Raw genomic sequence first — 20,592 nt, forward strand, 5'->3', positions numbered from 1 at the left:
CGCTTTTGTGCACAGTCCCTCGGAGATTAACCACATTCATGAAAAAATGTCAGGCCTTTGACAGCTTTGAGGAGTGTGCAGGTTTGCAGTTGGGTATAAGGAGCGCTTAAGTCCTTTTTGCGTTGGCCTTGCAACCTTCTAGCATGCTGCTGAGTTATTTATTACATTTGTATCCCGCCAATCTTCCGTAGGACTCAGGGCACCTTGCAGAGATAAGCATGGAGAACAATATTATAGAAGAAATAATACAAAAATACATTTAAACATTATAAACTTTAAAAACAGATTACAAAAGATGGCAAGAAAAAACTACCCGGGGGCTTGAAAATGGATGTGCAGATGAGGGCATCCAGATGAGGGCCAGAAATGATTTTAGGAAAAGGGATGTCCGACTGGCCCGGCAGAGAAGGCCTGGCGGAACTACCCACACAAAATGGAAGCCAGCCATTAATAATAATACTGGAGCAGGTATTATTACCTGAAGGAACAGAAACCCATAGCCCACCGCCTACCCCCAAAACACATTTTTCAGCCAAATTAGAACTGCAGTAGCACACAATAGTAACTGCTGCAGTCCCTTGTCAATTTCACTCGCTTCTAACTGGGTACACAGTGCCTCTTCACCTTAAAGTTACATCACTAGCTTGATATGAAATTGACAAAGCTGATCCAATTGCCCCTACTTGTTTGTATCTGCTTGAAGGTGGCAAGCTGTGTGTGAAATTGACAAACCTTATCTAATCACCTCTGCTTCTGTGTATCTGTCCCTATTGACAAAGCTGATCATCGCCCCTGCCTCTTATATTTGCGCCAGTGTTACATCACTGGTTCAATATGACAAAGAGAAAGGGATTTTTAATATTCTTTTCAAAAATGGAGGACGAGGGGAAGGGCAAATTGGATGAAGGGGTGGTTGGATAATTACCCAGGGACATGGATAAGGACCAGATGTTTGGTGGGGCAAAGAAACGAAGACCGTGTCAACATGATCACATGCTCAAGGGAAACTGGCTTGGAAATGGATAGAAAAAAACACTGTGATAAAAATGCTTGGGAGAACAACGGAAGAAAAATGAAAGGAAAACATTTCAGGAACCAAATGGAGGAAAAAACATGCAGAATTAAAAGAAAAAATGTAGCATTTACTAGCAAGATTCGTTGTAAATAACTTGGGGAAAAGACCTGTAATGGAATCAGGCGTCTTGAACAGCCCTTTTTAAATAGTTAGATTGATTCCCTGGAGCTTTAGGAAAAAACTAGCTGAGAACAACTCCAGTTTAACCCCCACCCTCGAAGCACTAAAACATATAAATCTTTACCTGCTTTTTCCCTAAAGTCCCACAATAATGGATGGAAATGACTTTCAAATAAATGTATTTAGAAATATGTTGCTTTCCATGTTTGAGAGACTAAGATCTGGGAAAACCAGGCTCAGATCCCCATTCTCTCATGGTATCAGAAGAGTAACTTTAAGCCAGTCACTCTCAGCCCAACCTACCTCACAGGGTAGTTGTGCTGAGGGTCAAATGAGGAAGGTAAGAGTTACATATGCTGCTCAAAACTCCTTGGATGGAAGAGCAGGATGAAACTGTAACAGGGGTTGTGGAGGCGTAAGTGGCAGCGTAATGCTAAAGCGGTTCTTTCTTCAGAGCCATCTCTGTGCTGGTGAGCCATCTTGCATATCCAAGTGCTCGTTGCATTTGACCTTCTGCCAATAAATGTGGTGCTGTACCATTTGGCTTTTCGAAGTCTGATGTTTTGCAAAGGGCGTTTACCCCTCTCCCTAATTTGGGCGTAGGGGGGAGAAATGTATATGGTGTGGCTTCCCCAAACTCTTGGTTTGAATTCATGGAGCTTTTTTGAGAGCAATATAATTGATCTGAGCTCTTTTTTGAGCCAGGAGATCCTGTGTGGTCTTCTTTTGTTAGGTCGCTTTACGGCTTCTGCAAGTTGCCTCTGCGCTCCTGATCAGTAAAGCAGAGCTCTGTGCTGGCGGCGGCTGCTGCTTGCAGGAAATGTTTTGCATGTGACAGTGGAAATAATAAAAAAGCGAACCCTCTATTTCTCCTGCTCCTGGCCCCCTTCTTAGACTTTTAAGCCTTTCTTAGACTTCCCGATGCATGTTTCCCTAGGTTTTTTTAATAAGTAAAAAAACAAAAGAAACCCCCACACTGTTCCGATTGCTCACAGGAATCTGCAGAAACGTAGCGGAATAGTGGCTGGTGTTTGGAAATAATTTAACAATAGACCATATGGGAGTCCTGAACTATTAAGCTTTTATTATTCAGAATGTGGTTTGATATGCAATTGATATATGGCATAAATGAGAGCCGCAAGCCAGCCTCTCTTGAGCTGGGGCCGGGGGATTCAGATGGTCTTTTGAATATAATAACTTAATGTTTTGGCCTGCATCCCAGAATGCATCCCAGCTTGCTGGTTGGGAGCCAGAAAAAAACAGTTAACTTATGCTCACCCAGTTTATACTATATCCTCCATGGTCACCGGTCCTGGAAACTCCCCGTCACCACCCATTTTAAGTTCTTGATCTGAATATAATTTTTGTGAGGAAGGAGTCCGTTTGCTTCCGCTGTAACTTGTTCCCTTGTTTTGTATTTTTGTAAAATGTATTTCCCGCAGGCTGAGCATCAAGCTACAAATGGAAGGAGATTGAGACACCCTCCCCTTAAATCAAGGACTGTGCTCGAGTCTCTTCCCAATTTTTTTTTAAAAATTGTCACATCACACTTAACAGCAACTAATGGTTGATAAAGGCATTGTTGTTAGGTATTGGGCATTTATTTTTCTTCATAATACAGGATCTGAACCCAGTGTTCTAGTGAGATGTAGGACTGATTTCTTTCTTTTAAGCCCCACTCCTCCAACACACCCCTTGTACCTTTAACATATCAGCGTCATATGTATTAACTTTGGTAGTGGTCAGTTCTATGTAATGGTAAGGCATTGATGTGGAAAACAGATCATTGAATACTCACCGTGAAGGGTCCTTCTTGTATGGGACAGAGCATTGGATACTCACCATTAAGGGTCCTTTTCCTATGGGGACAGGAGGACATCTTGTTGGGTGATTCCCACCCCTTCCTTTAGGGAGGCAGGAACAGATTAACTTTCACTTTCTGTCTTCCTTGTATGGGAGTTGTCCTTCCTCACTTGGCTCTTTCTGGTAGCAGTACAACTCTTAAACGTGTGCTGTATCTTGATCTAACTGACATAGTTGAACAAATGGCTTACAAAGCTACTAACTTGGAACATTTACTTGTTAATCAAGGAACAGCCTGAAAAAATGGAACAGGAAGCGAAAACAATCAAGGTATAGCAGTGATGGCGAACCTTTTTGAGACCGAGTGTCCAAATGGCAACCCAAAACCCACTTATTTATCGCAAAGTGCCAACACGGCAATTTAACGTGAATACTGAGGTTTTAGTTTAGAAAAAACGGTTGGCTCCGAGGCGTGCGTTACTCAGGAGTAAGCTTGGTGGTAGTTGGTGGCTTTGCTTTGAAGCAACCGTGCAACTCTTCCAACGGGTGTATCATGACCCTAGGAGGGTTTACTTAGAAGCAAGCCTCATTGCCAGCAACCAAGCTTACTACCAGGTGAAGAATCACACTTTAGTTCTTCACATGAAAATCAGTGTGGTTTAACAGCACTTAACAGGGTTACCTACACTGCTTTCCCAAAACTAGGTCTGAAGTTTAATGCTAATAATTGAGCCCAGTGGCCCAGGACAGCCTAGATGTGTGGGTGGGGGGCACTCTGTTTGCGTGGGCCCACAGAGAGGGCTCTGAGTGCCACCTCTGGCACCCGTGCCATAGGTTCGCCACCACTGAGGTAAAGTGAACATGGTGATCTCGGATGGATGGATGGATGGATGGATGGATGGATGGATGGATGGATGGATGGATGGATGGATGGATGGATGGATGGATGGATGGATGGATGGATGGATGGATGGATGGATGGATGGATGGATGGATAGGTGGATAGGTGGATAGGTGGATAGGTGGATAGGTGGATGGGTGGGTCAAGATGTCTTGCTGTCCCCATAGGAGAAGGACCCTTCACAGTGAGTATCCAATGGTCTGTTCTCCTGATGGTGGGGCCAGAGGACATCTTGTTGGGACACACCCCCCCCCCCTGCAATCGATGATGTATCCAAAACATGTTGTAGCCCCTTTCTGCCCAAGGCTGCATCTGCTGAACTAATGGTATGCAGCTGATAGTGCCTAATAAAGATAGAAACATTTGACCAGGTAGCTTGACTTGACTGCACTTTCTACCACTACCATGTGAGAAATCTCTTATTTTCAATTCATGAATGATAAAAAGGAAATCCAGTTTTTCTGTATAATTCTAAAACAGGAATTTTGTGTGTCTGTGATGGGTGTAATCATTTTGTCAGCTATTTTGAGATTTGATTTTGTTTGTTGTTGAGGCTTCCCCCCCACCCTTTTCTGGTTTTCCTACTTTAATTTACTGTATTTTAAAAGCCATTTGTATGCTGTTGAGATCAAAACGGGTGTCAGTTTTAACTGCAGCAATACCCAGTGTAATTAGTTTGCCCAGAAACGAAGACAACTACAATAATACTCTCTGCAGGAAGAATCCATGTTGCAAACAGGGTTTTTAAAAAATCTAAATTAGCGTCTTCATAAAATCTAATAAGATTCCCAGTGGTCTGCACAGATCTGTAAGGTTGCACATTTTTCCGTTAAAGCAGCAATTCTCAACCTCTTTCAAGTGAGGCCCACTTCTAAATTTACTCTACCTTTTGAGACCCACTTACAAAAATTACACCGTCCGACTTTCCCCTTCCAGGCATGATTCATTCAGGATTGAAGACAGGGAGAAATGGAGCTTTGTCCCGCTGTGAAAAAAAAATTCCCCAAACTACCCTGCATCAGCACTTGGGGTGCTAAATTATTTGGTAGTAAATTCATTTTTTTTAACAGTGCAGTAAAAACAGCTTAACATCTTAGAGACTGGCACTTCTTGGACTGAGTGTGCGTCTTGTCTGCAAGGGTGGGGTTTTGGTTTTTCTCGCCCTCCCCAAACAAGCGGTGTATCAGAGCTGCCTCCTGTTGCACCAGCAACTAAGGGGGTAGTGCTGACCACTGATTGTCAAAACAGAAAAGAGACTGGGGGAGACTCTTGGTGTGGGAAGGAGGGTAAGTATGTTTGTTAGTCTGTGACAGCTCAAATGAAGGTCTTATGACATCCTGGACATTCACATGAAATTGCTTTATACTGAAAATGTAGCCCAGTGCAAAATCTGAGCCCCCCCCCCCCCATGGGCGGCCACTCTCCCCCCACCATGACCAAACAACATTTTTTTGCACCAGGTCTTGACGTCAGTGTATGGACCCAGTGGGAAGGAGGAGGGGTGTGGGGGCGATTTTCCACCACCCATTTGACTAAATGTCCACAGCCCAGAGACATTTGACCCCATATGTCCCCCTGGGCAGTACGCCCCGATCAGGTGGTCTATCAAGGTCAGTATTGTCTACTCAGGTAGCAATTCTTGGTCTTTTGTGTCACCTACTTCCTGATCCATTTAACTGCAGACACCTGGGATTGAATTTGGGCCCACCTATGGGCCAAGTGGATGGTCTACCACTGAACCACGGCCCTTTCCCTGAAGACACTTTGGAAACTTAATACGTTTATTATTATTATTATTATTATTATTATTATTTAGATTTTTATACCGCCCTATCCCCGAGGGGCTCCCCTCGTCTGAGCTCTCATTTGCCTACTTCGTTAGATATTTGTTTGGGTTCTTCCAGCATTTTTTAAATGCTAGTTTGGTTTAGAGCTATACAGCCATATAAGGCTTTTTAACCCGAGTTCCTCTTTTGGACAGTTGCTGATTTGAAACCAATCACTTCCCCATTACTACCTCTTAAAAGGAAAATGAAAGGCAGACTGTTTTGCCCATCTTTTCCTCCTTTGGAAGATTAATAATAAAGGCAGGATGGTTTTGGTTTGCCAGACAACATGGGACAGGCAAGAGAATGAAAGCATCCAAACTCTTTGTTGTGTTCCTGATTGGCATTTTAAAAGATCGCGATGACTTCATTAGGTCTTCCAACATCTTGTTTGTTTTGACACAGGGAGAAAAAGATGCACTATTTTCTACCTGCAACGTGCACAGCAAAGGAGAATAAATCATTTTTTTGCACAACTCAGGGCATTCCAAACTGGTCTGGTCTGTACAAGAGCTGAAAAGATACTCTTAATAAGAGCTTACATCTCAAATGACTTGATCCTGACAGAACTGCAAAGGGCTGGTGTTTTTCTTAAGTAGTTCTGAACATCTTTCAGCACAGTGAAAGGAAATCTCTCTTCTTTCACCACCATTCCACGTTGATTTTTTAATTTTAAAAAAATGAAAAATTCTGCTTGTTTCTGAAGATTGTAAGCATAAGTGACATTTGAAGGAAAAGCAGGTTTGAGGTTTCAAAACGGGAAACAGTTAAAAGGATCTGCTCTGACATTATGCATTGGCATGTTCAGACTTTTCTTATTTGTTGTGGGCAGAGCGTGGCTCTCTGTGGTCTCCCTTGCCTCAATCAGAGCTCAGCACACACAGTTGTGCAAAAGAGCAAATCATCTGTTACACAGATGTGTCAATGGGTCCACACCCATCATGTGCTGCTGTGTTCTTGTTCACCTGTTGGCAAATCCCAATTTTGAGAAGGTGTACAATCTTACAACAAAAATACAGCCCAAAGTTGGAAGTCCGTGGAGCATTGCATTCTGAAGAGCATATTCTGGATAGCAGTGATTCACAAGTAATTCAGACTGTGAAATTAAAAACAGTAATACCTGGAGAATAATAATTGCATATTGGGACAGTTATTTTAGGCTAAGGAATATTTTGAGTGGATGCATTTATTCTAAGAGGACACAATCTGAGTACCAAAAAGTTATGTAATGGGACTGTAGTACAAAATAAAACTTTTGCCCTTATATAGTTGATTCACTTTTTCATGTCTTGCTCTATTGCCCAAAATACAACAACATCAGAACTGATTTGACTGTTTACCACTGACAGGATTCATGATTCTTTCAGATAAAACAAAAATGTCTAAGCTTTTGAACAATCCTAATATTGAAATGTCTGAAGCTGTAGTCATATTTTTAATGCGGGTTTTACAAGATGTGCAATAGTGTTCCTCCTACTGTAAATTGGAAATTTTTGGCACATAATGGTTTTTATGCCTAATAAAGGTCTTTGAATTGAAATAAAACAAATTCTGTTCCTGTTCTGGGCCATGTTCTCTCTCCCCCACGTATTCCCCCCTTCCCCAATAAAATACCCCAATTACTTTTGTGTGTATAAAGTGCCATTGTAGCAGCAAACTGATGGCCACCCTTTAGGGTTTTCTAGGCAAGAAAGAAGAAGAAGAAGAGTTTGGATTTATATCCCCCCTTTCTCTCCTGCAGGAGACTCAAAGGGGCTTACAATCTCCTTGCCCTTCCCCCCTCACAACAAACACCCCGTGAGGTAGGTGGGGCTGAGAGAGCTCCGAGAAGCTGTGACTAGCCCAAGGTCACCCGGCTGGCATGTGTGGGAGTGTACAGGCTAATCTGAATTCCCCAGATAAGCCTCCACAGCTCAGGCGGCAGAGCTGGGAATCAAACCCGGTTTCTCCAGATTAGATACACGAGCTCTTAACCTCCTACGCCACTGCATAGAAGCCAGGGTGCTCCTTGGTGGTCTCCCATCTGGCTGGCCAACTGTGCTTAGCTTCTGAGTTTTGCTCTTAGGCCTTTAAAACTGTAATTAATCCTGCTCTTTGGGCCAAGGTAGAAAAAAGATCTAGTACAAATGACAGACTTTAGTGGTAAACATTCCACAGGTTGGGCATTCTTAGCTGAGTTGCATGCAGGTCTGGTGGAGGGGTGAGTGGTTTCTTCGACTCCTCCTGATGATGACCCCCAGTCCCAGATGGCATTTGGAAGCTGGAGGAAGGAGTGTCTCAACCAGAACAGCACCAGGGCCCAGTAGGGATGTGGGCATCCTGGTGTGTTTGAAAAATGGGGGGGGGGGGGGGGGAGAAAATTTCTGAAATGTCAGGAATGAAAAAAGACAGGTTGAAGGAGACATAATAGGCCCATTCTGCACATGCAAAATAAAGCGTTTTCAAACCACTTTCACAATTGTTTGCAAGTGGATTTTGCTATTCCGCACAGCTTCAAAGAGCACTGAAAGCAGTTTGAAAGTGCATTATTCTGCATGTGCGGAATGAGCCTAAGTTTCATGGTTTCAGTCTTTTAAAAAGTTGATCTTTGCCATGTGGTCATTTTGGCCTTTTTTATTTAAAAAAAACCCCAATATTTGGTTAATTGGTAAACTGCCTTGGAATACCTTTGGTAGAGCAACTCGAATAGCTAAAATTAAGTAAATAGATGAGTTCTCCATGACTTTTCTATGAAGTGACTGTCAGTTTGAGAAGATGTGGAACAAAGGACTACCAGTTAATTGGTGCCTTGTAGTTGCGCGCTTGAGAAGTTGCATTTAGGTCTTGTTTTCTGCTTGTAATCAGGTGGACAGATCCAAGACATCCCTCTCTGCATAATCTATCTTGAATGTGGGCTTTTAAGGGTAGGGAAAAATAACCCTTTCCCTGTTCTGTTATCCAGGTAGACCTCCATGTTCACCTCTGATGCTGGCCATGGCAGATGGCATACCAATGGAAAATCCCCGACCTGTGTGTGGGCTTTCTGGGCTTGAGTGCAGCTGTGAGTCCAGATAACTTAGCCTACAGGTAGACGAACCAAGAGTCAGACCTCCAGTAGGAAGCCCATTACTTTGCTTTTAGCGTGAGCATGAAAACAGTTGTGTTTGTACAAGCTGGCGTCTCTGCTATAAATACCAAAACAGTGACCACTTGACTCCAGGCTGCTAATTTCCTTTGGTCTGATTTCAGCAGTCTAGAGAATGGTCTTTGTTGATCAGGGCAGACCTGTTGTGAAATGGTTGACGGTAACAAAACTTCCTTGTGCCAGGGGCTGTGGCCACGTGGTAGACCGCATGCGTTGTACATTCATGGTTCCATGTTCAGTCCTTGACATTTTGAAATGGAGGATCTTGGGTAGCAGATGTTGATTTCTAGACTTGAGACTGTAGAGCAGACATCAGAGTAGACAGTGCTGAGGTAGGTGAGCCAATGGAGCATCTTTCAGGTATGAGGTAGACATCTGAACATGCATTATGTGAATCTTTCTCTCCCCTCTTTCATGCATTGCTTTCATAGTGGTGGTATAGATTTTTGGGGTGTTTGAACACTTTTCTGTAGGTTCAATTTTATTAAACGCTGTAGCTAAAGTGTATAGATTCATATCTGCTTTTCTTAAAATGTGGTGAGTATAACACTTTAGTCATGTTCTCAGCTGATAGATCAGTTATTATCCCTCAATGTACTGATAAGAGGGGCACAGCAAGATGGGGGAGCAGCGTTCAACACAAACCTGAGGGAGGGTATATACATTGAAGGTAGACAACCCACCCCCCTATTGATTCCTAGTGTCTCCTGTTAATTAATGAACTTTACTGATACTGTCTACCTTATGCTTCTATAGTAGCTGGAACCTTGAAATGGTAGTTTGTTGTAAATTGGGAGTAATTAGAGCTGAAAAAAGATTGGTGTGGAAGCTGTGGGTCGAATTTTCTTAATCTGTCACTGCCAAAAACCATTCTCTCTCTTTCTTTCTTTCTTTCTTTCTCTCTTTCTTTCTTTCTTTCTTTCTTTCTTTCTTTCTTTCTTTCTTTCTTTCTTTCTTTCTTTCTTTCTTTCTCTCTCAAGTGCAGATCCTGTTAGAATTAGGTGTTTCCTTTCTGGTGTGAATGAAAAGTGTAACAGTGTTGAATCTGGCAAGCGGACGCCTAATGATTGCTTGAACTTGAGACAGAAGGATATGTAGTGTTTTGAAAATATAACGCCATTTCATCCCAGGCGTGTCTCACAGTTGGATTTTAGGATGGGGGAAAATGACTCAGAATTCTAAAAATGTGCTGAATTGTGATTGTGTTACAGTTCTAAGAGTAATATTCTGGTCTGTTTGTAGTTTTAGAAGTTAGGGCAAAGCTTTTGTTGATAGCAGTTATTGCTTCTTCCATCCTTCATTTGAAGTTAAAGTTCCTTTGCATCCATTTTTGGGTGGGTTCCAAAGGGTTGTTGGCAGGGCTGTTAAGATCACGAGTGTGTGTGTGTGGTGTAACCCCCTCCCCCAAATAGTGTCTTTCCTCTCCAATAGTGGGGGAAGTCCTCTTTACCTCAGAGGTGAGAGGAGGTGACCTCAGAAGAAACCAACACCCCGTGCTCCTGTATATAATTGCAACTGGATCCATAACATTTTAATTCTAGTTCTACAAATAGGGAACTGAGGTGCAAGTTTCAGAGCTGCCATTTGCTGGTGTCAGAGCCGTAGAACCCCACACTTCTCTGATAGTGTGTAGCTCTCTGGTCTAACTCAATTGAGTGCGTTAATTTCAGGCCTCTGGTGTGTTAAATTTTCTCAGCAAAAGACCCCTGCCTGGGAAGAGCATACAATCTAAAATTTGGAAGTGGGGAGAGAAAGGAAGATTGGGGGCTACTGAGGTTTGCGTGTGAGCAATCCCGGCTACACAAACTTGGCCTTGGTGACATTGGATGATAAAGGCAGTGGATGGGAACAAATTAAGCCTGGATTTCAAGGGAAAATTGTAACTCTCTTTGGGAATCTGTTATTTTTGAGGTGGTAGGGAAGTAGGAATTGCATCTGAAGCAACTGCTCTTATTTCACTGTCTCGATCTTTTCTTTTTCCTTTTTTTTCTTTTCTGTATGTGGGGGCTCAAGGTATGTTAGCAGAATGGAGTTTCAACATGCTTCCTTTGCAAAAACGTCTGTTTGCCAAGGCTTTTAAAATCTGGGCTTAGATTTACATTGGGTTGAGTCCAAAAGCATTCAGAAATAGATACCTTCCAAACCTAACCGGTGCATCTCTACCCAGCGGGAGCCGTGCTGCAAACCTGTTAAGCTGGAACTGTGTTTAAATGGCGATGACATCTGTTCTTTGGCCTCCTTCCCTAGGCTGACTAATTAAACAAAAGCCACTGCCAGCCAGATCCCATGTCAAAAAGCCGGGGGTGGGGGTATTACTGTGAATATTGAGGAGGTTAGTGAGGAGTGGGCCGTAATTAGTGGGTATCCCTTACAGTGTCCCATTTCCTGCATCTCAAAAACAGGTATATTGTTATATTCTTGACACTTTGCAGGGGAATAAGATTTAGAGATTCATGATGTTTACTCATGAGTTAAATATTGCGTTTTTCTCTTTGCCGCAGGTAATATTGCATGTTGCCCCAGGGCGAACTCCCCCTGTTGGTATCTGAGGTAAGAAACATTTTAAATTGTTTTGAATAGCTTTTAAGACTGAGTTTTGTGCACCGCATACCCAAAATGGCCTTATTCACATCATTCACCTTCTCGTACGCAATAGATACCTCATCTTGTTATGACCAAGCTAAACAGAGTAGTTCTGTTGCTCCAAATGCATCCTGTCTGCCTGTTCCTCCACTGTAAAACCTCCTTATCAGGCAGTCTATGGAAAAGCTACTTTCATTTTTGCATCTGCAGAGAAAGGAAACAGGAGGCGTTAGTTGACTGTCAACAACACTAGGGGTTGCTAAGCCCAATCACAACTTGGTGACTCTTACACAGGTTGTTCTTTTATTGGTAGGCTGTCTTTTGATGTAATGAGAATGTGTGAAATTGGTCTAAGGAAACAGTTTGTAATGTTGTTAACCTTCAAAGCTTTCTGAGAATAAAGTTAAATATGGTTGCATCTGGGCAAAAGCACTGCTTGTGGTAATGTATGTTCAAAATGTAGCCCATAAGAGCAGGTCCTTGGCCCCATCATTAAATAAGCAATATTCAGACCTTTCCAGGCTGGGCAGCTGATTATCAAAAGGTTTGGTGAGTTTTGGGGGGCAAAGACTTTGGATATTTATGGGTGAATCAGAGGATGGTTCTTGGCTGCATTAGAAACCTGAGTGTGAAATTTTGGGGTCTGATCCTGATTCCATGTTTGAGGCAGCCCCAGGTGGTATGTTTTAGATATCTACTTGAACAGGCATTCTTGCTCTCCACAGGGTGTGTCTACAAATGGCTATCAGTTATCCAATGGTAGATTTAGAAGAGCAGAATAGAAGAGTAGCTGGTCCCTTTAGACCAGCTACAAACAGTGCGATGCTAAAGAGAGTTATTCCAGTCTAAGCCCAGTCATTTCAATGAAGTCACTCTTCATTCGGTTGCTGTGCAAGTCAGTATATAAGAAAGAGCTGTCCTTCATTTTATCTTTCCCCACCCATGTGATAGTTATGTATGACCTTGCAGACAAATATAAGTTCCATAGCTGTTTCTAGAGCATCATGCTGCTGATAGATGGTGTTGGCAGCAGACCGCTGAGTGCCTGCAAACAGTTTGGCATAATTTTTAATTTGGGAAAAAAGTAAACATTCTTCTCAAAAAGATGGTCACAAACAAACCTATTGCTCTCTCTCTTTTTAATATGGATTTATTGCAAGATTTGCATTTTAATATGGATTTATTCCAAGATTTGCATTTAGCCTGTAAGGAAAACAGAAGCTAACCTTATGAAAACTCATCAGGACATGAAAATCCAACAGGATATAACCATATGATATAAAGGCCGGCCAGTGGTTCAGCTCATGTTCAGTGTTGTCTGACTGGCAACCACTTTCCAAGATCTTAGGGAGAAAAAGATCTTCTCAGTGCGGGCTCCTTTAACTGAATATTTGAATCCATCAGCATGCTAAGTTTGTTCACTTCTACTGAACCAATGTTTGTTTAAAAGCTTGCTTGTCCAAAAAAAGAAAAAATACCCAACCCAATCTTAACCTCTCCCTATGTACTGCAAGGAGAGGATGGATTTTTTTTCATGGTCAATAACACAATCTTCTCCTGAACGCCACAGAAAAGTTGCCTTGGATACTTTATTTTTAATATATAGACATTGTATATTGAACCCTCTTAACTGAAGTATTTTATTTATCCATCCTATTTTATGTTTGGGAGCCCAGAAAATGTAGTGGTGAAAAATGTCCTCAGTTCGTGGCCCACTGATGACTACCCTGCAGGATTTTCAAGGCAAGAGTCATTCAGAGGTGATTTCAGAGGTGGGATCCAGCAGGTTCTCACAGGTTCCCGAGAGTAGGTTACTAATTATTTGTGTGTGCCGAGAGGGGGTTACTAATGGGTGATTTTGCCACATGATTTTTGCCTTATTTACGCCCCTCCTCTCAGCAGTAGCGTGCAGAACTTGAAGCAGTCTAGCAGGAGATGCACCGGCGTGCGTGGCAGCCTGCGCCTGTGTGCATTCGTTTCCCGCCCAAGGACCGGTGCAGCGGCTGCGTCCTTGCCACAGCCCCGTCCAGGAATGCCCCGCCCCTGGAATGCCCGGCCACGCCCCCATTGTGCCCCGCTCATCCCCACTGGCGCTACGCCACAGTTTGAATCCCACCACCATGGGAGCTTGTTACTAAAATTTTTGGATCCCACCACTGGGTGATTTGCCATTTCCTGCCTCTACACCATGACTGATCTTCCTTGGGAGGTCTCCTATCCAAACCCCATCCAGAGCCGACTCTGCTTAACTTCTGAGGTCTGAAGAGAGCAAGCTAGGCTGGGGCTGTCTGGGATTGCCCCATTTACTGACAGTCCAAAAAACTATAGCCTTGGAAAAGGCAGTCCTAAAAAGCTTGAAGGAATACTTAAGAGCTGAGAAGGAGAATTGAGCATCCAACTTTTGACAAACAGCAACTTCCTTTAGCCAACAGGGCCAACTCCTCATCAAGTCTTGCAATATCCGAGCATAGGAGAAGGAAAAGATAACCCCAAGCAGAAGCTGGATTGTCCCATCCTACAATCATCTGTCTTCACTGCCTTCTGGCTGACCCTTTACTATGATTTACGGATCCAATGCACACATTGGGAGAGATACAGATTTTTTTCCCCATTCTGTGTGAGTAACGGCAATCAAGAGAAAGAAAGAACAACTGTCCCATCCTACATTTTCGTAGGCCAGCCAAGAAGGTCGGGAAAAGGTTATGGGAAAATATGAAATGTGTCTCTTGGACAGAAAGATGTAGTGCATAGTTTTGAGTAGGAAATGTACAGGGAAGAAGCCCAAGAAAAGATTGTATAAACTCTCCCCCAAAAAGATTCCCAGGGCAATGGACACTAAGTATTATTCACGCTACATCTGTGCTCACCACCTGAACCACTGGTCCCATGTTAACTCACTCAATTTAAGAGTGTTCCCTTGCTAACTGTAAATGCTTTTGTAATGTAGAAAGATCATATGGATTTTGAACCTCTAGACCAATGGCGTGGCTGTGTGTGGTACCAGGATTTGACCCCGTTTTTTGCCTAGGAAGGAGGGAAAGGAAGGAATGTCTAATATCAATTAAAAAAAAAAAAAGCAGAGTTGACCTGAATAATGAAAAATATCCTGAGCTACTCCCTCCCAGCCGCCACATTACCAAGTTTTGTTCTGTCCTAGAAACAGAAAAACCTTCAGGGTCCAACAAAAAAAGGAAAAAAAGACAGGTTAAAGCAAAGGAATGGCTAATGCATAGAATCCTTGAGGCTGATCTTTTACATTTACCAAGAGCATGTGATAACCACCATCTACAGATTGTTCCGTTCCAAAATGCGCTCAGAGTGATGCATGGCTGCATGTTCTCCTCCTGTATATTTAAAAACAATCCTTGTGCTTTAGTAACCTAGAACATAACACTGAAGCCTCTTCATTTTGCACTGGATATATTTGTGTACGGCATTTAGTTGTGTTCAGTTATGTGTGCATGCCCGCACGTACACGGCATAATGAAATAGTGTGACCCTCTTGGAAACATACATGCAAGTATCTTAATATTTAGGTAAGCAGCATTTATGTATTTATTTAGGTAAGCAACCAGCTTAACTGGCAAAGAAACCGTGACCATTCACTTAGATAAAATGTAGACACTGAAGAATTCTTAATGCCCTCGAAAGTACAGTTCCTTGGGTTCTCTGAGAGAAGCCATGGTTAGTGAACTTATTGAAGGGTATTGTGGATGTGTACTACATTTCTCTTAGCAGCAGTCATGGCCTCGTGAACTGTGGTGCTGCTTGCCGTCTTTTCTCTTGCTTCAGAGAAACTTGGCAAATCCAGATGATGAAGAAGAAGAGTTTGGATTTATACAGCACCTTTCTGTCCTGTAAGGAGACTCAAGGTGGCTTAGAAACTCCTTTCCCTCCCTCTCCCCACAACAGATATCTTGTGAGGTAGGTGGGACTGAGAGAGTTCTGAGAGAACTGTGACTAGCCCAAGGTCACCCTGCAGGAATGTAGAAGTGTGGAAACACATCTGGTTCACCAGATAAGTCTTTAACACTCAAGTGGAGGAGTGGGGAACCAAACCCAGTTCTCCAGATTAGAATCCACCTGCTCTTAACCACTACGCCACGCTTGACTTGGGTACTCCGTTCACCGTCACAAGAATGGCTTCATACAGGAGCCCTGCTGGATCAGACCAAATATTGTATTTCTCACAGTGGTCTTTGTTGCTCTGTTTGTCTAAGTTTGAGGTGTTGTTATTCCTTACCAATTAGAAATGTCTTTCCTTGCCTGTTGTCATAAACAAAGGATAAGGGAGGACTTCAGAAAAACACTCCACTTGTTGAGGTTTGTCTGCATGTCATTCTAGCGACAAGGTCTTGAAAATTGATTGAAGGAGGACATGGTCCTCAGAAACATTAAGAGCCTCAATTTTGATGAAGGACAATCAGCATGTCTTTAAACAGAGTGCTAGTGTTTTAATGAACTTGTAATTTATCCAGCAGATGCTCCTGGACCGAGAACTCTCAATTTTGCTGTAGATATTTTTTGTCTTCTTTGTGTCTAGGGAGAGATGCAGCTTGATCCCTCTGCTGAGGCCAAACAGTTTGCAATCCAATTAAACTCTGCTACTGTTCAAACATTCTACACCCAGTATAAAAATGTGCAGGTTAACATTCCCTGTCACTTTTCTTTTACTCCGTCTCCCTTTCCCTCTGCTTTGAACCCCTGCACCTGAACATGAGTGCAAGGCCAAATGAAATCTTCCAGCAGACAGCACTTTGAACATTCCTTTATGTCCATCAAATACCTTCTTGGCTCGGCACCGTGTCAAAGTGCCTCCCTTTCAAAAATTCCCCTGGGCTGCTCTAAACATTTCTTTTTCACATCACGCTTCATGGTGGTTTCCGAGGAGACTGCGAGTCAGGCCAAATTAAAATATAGATAAAATATGGTGTGAGTTGCTGGACCTTCTCTCTCATGCAGGGCATTTTTTAGGTTATCTACCACAGCAATATTTGCTCAAATGGGGCACCAACAAAAACCTTAAAATTGCAGTCTGCCTCTCATAGCTTGAGAGCCAGCATAGTGTAGTGGTTAAGAGCCGGTGGATTCTAATCTGGAGAACAGGGTTTGATTCCCCACTCCTTCACCTGAATGGCGGAGGCTTATCTGGTGAACCAGGTGTGTTTCCGCACTCCTACATTTCTTCTGGGTGACCTTGGGCTAGTCACAGTTCTCTCAGAACTCTCTCAGCCCCACCTACCTCACAAGGTGTCTATTGTGGGGAGGGGAAGGGAAAGGAGCTTGTAAGTCCCCTTGAGTCTCCTCATAGGAGAGAAAGGTGCTGTATAAATCCAAACTCTTCTTCTTCATCATCTGGATTTGCCAAGTTTCTCTGAAGCAAGAGAAAAGACAGCAAGCAGCACCACAGTTCACGAGGCCATGACTGCTGCTAAGAGAAAGATGGGGTATAAATCCAAACTACTACTACTCCCCCTCTTCCTCTTCCTCCTCTTGGTCCCCCTTCCTTCAGTGGTGCAGTGGGTGGTGATTAGAAGCAGGGCATTTTCCATGGTGGCCCCTCACCTTTGGAACACCCTCCTCCATTGAGGCTTGCCTGGCTCCTACTCTCGTTCCTTTTAGGCACCAAATTAAAACACATCTTTTTATCTAGGCCTTTAATGAGGAGTTTTATTATCTTCTGAATCATTTGCTTCTGTTTTATGGGTAGTTTTTTATGCTGCTTTTGGATTTGGATTTATACCGTCTCCAGCAGGCCTCTGAAGTGGTGACGTAGAAATATTCTTAATAAGCAAGCGAATCTTCATCTTCCTTCTTTGGAATAGATGAGCAGGGAATTTGCAGCTGCTGTTTTTATGGTTTTTTTAAATCTCCCTTTGCCTTTAAGCACAAGCATCGCTTATCAATATTTTGTCTTGTGGCTTTTCTTCCAGGTGTTTCTGTTTTGTGGGGACCCCTCAGCCCCTTCTGTGGATATTCATGCAAAAAACCCTGATTCATCCGGACTAGGATAGAGGTCTGTGGGAGAGAGATTGGACATGAACATTGTCGCGCATTCTGAGGGCACATGTGTTCTTCTCGTGAGGCATCCTAAAGCCATAGGCCAAAGGGTGCTGTATGCTTTGGAAAATAACTTCCCTTTTGAGAGCAGTTACCAGATACCCCTGTGCGGTGAGCTACAGCTGGTGCGCTGTGGTGCTAACATAATCCTTAAAAGGGGGTCTACAGGACACAAATGTGCCTCACAAGTGTATTTAAAGAGGCACACCTGTTGGTTAAGGCTGCTCGATGCCTTGGAAAAGTAAAGATTGGATTGGATTATTATGAGGGGTTTGCAGCGTTTTATAAGCATAAGCATTTTATTGTCATTGTGCACGCACAACGAAATTTATCAGTATATTGTGTCCGTGTCTCCTGTCCGTCCTTTACATTTCTCTTTAGAGACAGTGGATATATTCATAGCATTTATTTTTCAAGTTAGAGATTCTCTGTGTCCCTGGCCTGACTGATTCTTACATTTGATTGGCCATGTGCACATGGAAGTCTGTACTATGGAAGTCTGTACTATAGCCATTGCTGTGTACAAGGAAATTTATCTCCTGCCATTTCCCCACAGGGCTCAGGGCGGGTAACAGCATAAAAATATACAATCCATAAAACCATTAAAATAGTAATACATGTATAAAAACAGTAAAAAGTTCCAACACCTAATAAATAACAACACACGGTCTTAGATAATAATTATGAGGTATAGTTGAGATGCTTCAACTGTTCAATAAAGCACATAAGTTTTTCTTGATAAAATTACTGTCTTGACACTTCGGTTTGCAAGAGCAAACATGTGGATTTTTTTTAATGGAAAACTACAGTAGTTGTATAGAATTGGCTCCTGATGTACCTTCCTCGTGTGCATTAAATCCTCTTTGTTGTCTCGACCCCAGCATACTCCCATTTAAATCCTTATAAATTTGCCCCTCGAGCACCCCACCCAAATGTAATGGAGCTCAGCAGCAGTTTCTGTTTGTTTTTCTTCCTCCCACCCAAGTGGTGAACTGTTGTCACAAAGAGGTACTTTCTCAGTAAGAAATTGTAGCCTGTAAATGGCATAACTAATCGGGATGATAGAAGCAGCGAAATGGATGTTGGCGAGGTCCTCTGAACTGAACAGCCCTAAAAAGTCAACCCTGAATACCTTATGGAAACTCGGTGCCATTCACAGCTGCATCCCTGCTTTGTCATAGTGGGCAAACCAGTTTGACCTGCCTGTCGCCTCAGCAACAGCGGTGAATATGCCACTTAAAAACAAAAAAAGACCCCCCTTTGTAAAAAGTGTGCAGGTGCCCACCCCAAGGCTGTACTTACACCTCCCCTTGAAGTCGCTATGCATCAGACAAAATGTTTGTTTTTAATTTCTTTTAGCTTTGTGGCCCCATAACAGCCCTCCTGGGCAACTTTTAAAATGTTAAATATAAAGCCAGCTTAAAAACACGATCGTAACCCCGTAAAAGAACTGGAAAAATTCTGTAACTAATTATGCCATTTGCAGGTAAGGGCTGTAAACCCCTTGCCAAAACACTGTTTTCTGTGTACTGCTTAAATGTTTGTTTGTTTGTTTATTATATTTATATACCGCCCTCCCCCGGAGGGCTCAGGGCGGGGTTACGATCATGTTTCGGGGTTACGATCATGTTTTTAAGCTGGATTTATATTTAACATTTTAAAAGTTGCCCAGGAGGGCTGTTATGGGGCCACAAAGCTAAAATGTTATGCTTCAATGGTGGTGGTTTGTTTCTATGAAGCACATTCCACTTTGAGGATGATGCCACCACCCAAAAGGCCTTGTTCTTGTCTTCATGTGTCTTAACGTCAAATAAGGTTGCCTTGCCCAGCTTTGGAAAATTCCTGGAGATTTGGGGTAGAACCTGGCAAAAGTGAGGTTTGGGGAGGGGATGCTCAGGAGGGCGTAATGCCATAGAGTCCACCCTCCAAAGCCACCATTTTCACCGGGAGCTCTATGGTCAGTAATTCCAGATCTCCAGGCCTTACCTGGAATATGGCAACCCTATAGATGGGGGTACCCAAAAGATGGGGGTACATGACAGTGTATGCTTCTCCGTTGTGCATTGGCGAGCTAGCAGCTTCGCTCACAGACAGTTTTCCTCACAGGGTGTTCTCTGTTCATCTGCTCGAATTTGTGAATCAAACATTTGATATTACTTGCTTAGCTGAGGCCTGAATCCTGATGCAACTCGGGGCAAGCTGTTTACGCATTCCTTAAGCCTGGACTGAGGACCAGTTAATTTTTAGGCCTTTGGTTCAGATGACTGAACTTGCATCCCTTTGGCAGGAGCGTGGAAGGCGCCATTTTCTGATAAGTGAACTTGTTCATTTGCCCTTTCAGTAGTCTGCCCAAAACACTTGATGTCTTCCAATTTGAAAATGTCTCATTTTAGCCTCTAGAAGTTTATAATGCATCAGCGAGCCTTGAAAGTCAAAGAACAGAGTTAACTTGGACCTATTACTGACTTCCATGTTAATATTTTGATGGTTGAGGGAGCCATTTTTAAAACACAGTTCTGCCGTAAAGTCAGGAATCATGACTATCCTTCATAAAACCCAGGAATCTCAAGAGTCTGGTAGTAGAAAGCATGCTTTCTATTTTCAAATATATAAATTCTCTGCTCTGTTTTTAGGATCCAAGAGGTTGTTCTGTTAATCTGCTGCTGTTTTAATAGAAAACTATGTTGCCTGCTATATTGTGCTTTTATCTGTTTAATTTGTGTGTGTGTGTTTAAAGCGTGCCATGAACCGCTTGGATGCATGTTTTTTAAACTGTGTGGATTACAAACGTTTTAAACACATTCCTTATTTTTGTTGACGCACCACTTGGCTTGTGTCCAAATCTGCTCCCATCCTTTTGCAGCTGAGTGCTTTTCAAGGAGGTATCCATCTATGCACAAATCCGTGGTTCTCATATTGTCTCAGATGGAACTCCTGATGCGCGAGGCCTACAGGAAACACTGCAGATCATAGTGTGGTAGTATAGAAGCTTTGATATCACTGTGTATGATTGGAAACCTCCAAGGAATACTTAGTCTTAATGCCCTCTTCCCACATGCTGAGCTGTATTCAAAGAGAGGCTTTTGTGAATATTCTAATG

At 42.8% G+C, this 20,592-nt stretch overlaps 1 protein-coding gene across 1 annotated transcript in view; it reads left to right on the forward strand.

Annotated features, from left to right (window-relative positions):
- HIC2 (HIC ZBTB transcriptional repressor 2) overlaps nucleotides 1-20,592 on the forward strand; it is a 61,475-nt gene that overhangs the window by 15,914 nt on the left and 24,969 nt on the right. The window contains 1 exon segment of the mRNA XM_048514266.1: nucleotides 11,351-11,399. The gene's annotated coding sequence lies outside the window, so the exon portion shown is untranslated.

This window comes from Sphaerodactylus townsendi, linkage group LG13, assembly GCF_021028975.2.
Source record: "Sphaerodactylus townsendi isolate TG3544 linkage group LG13, MPM_Stown_v2.3, whole genome shotgun sequence".
Taxonomy (NCBI): domain Eukaryota; kingdom Metazoa; phylum Chordata; class Lepidosauria; order Squamata; family Sphaerodactylidae; genus Sphaerodactylus; species Sphaerodactylus townsendi.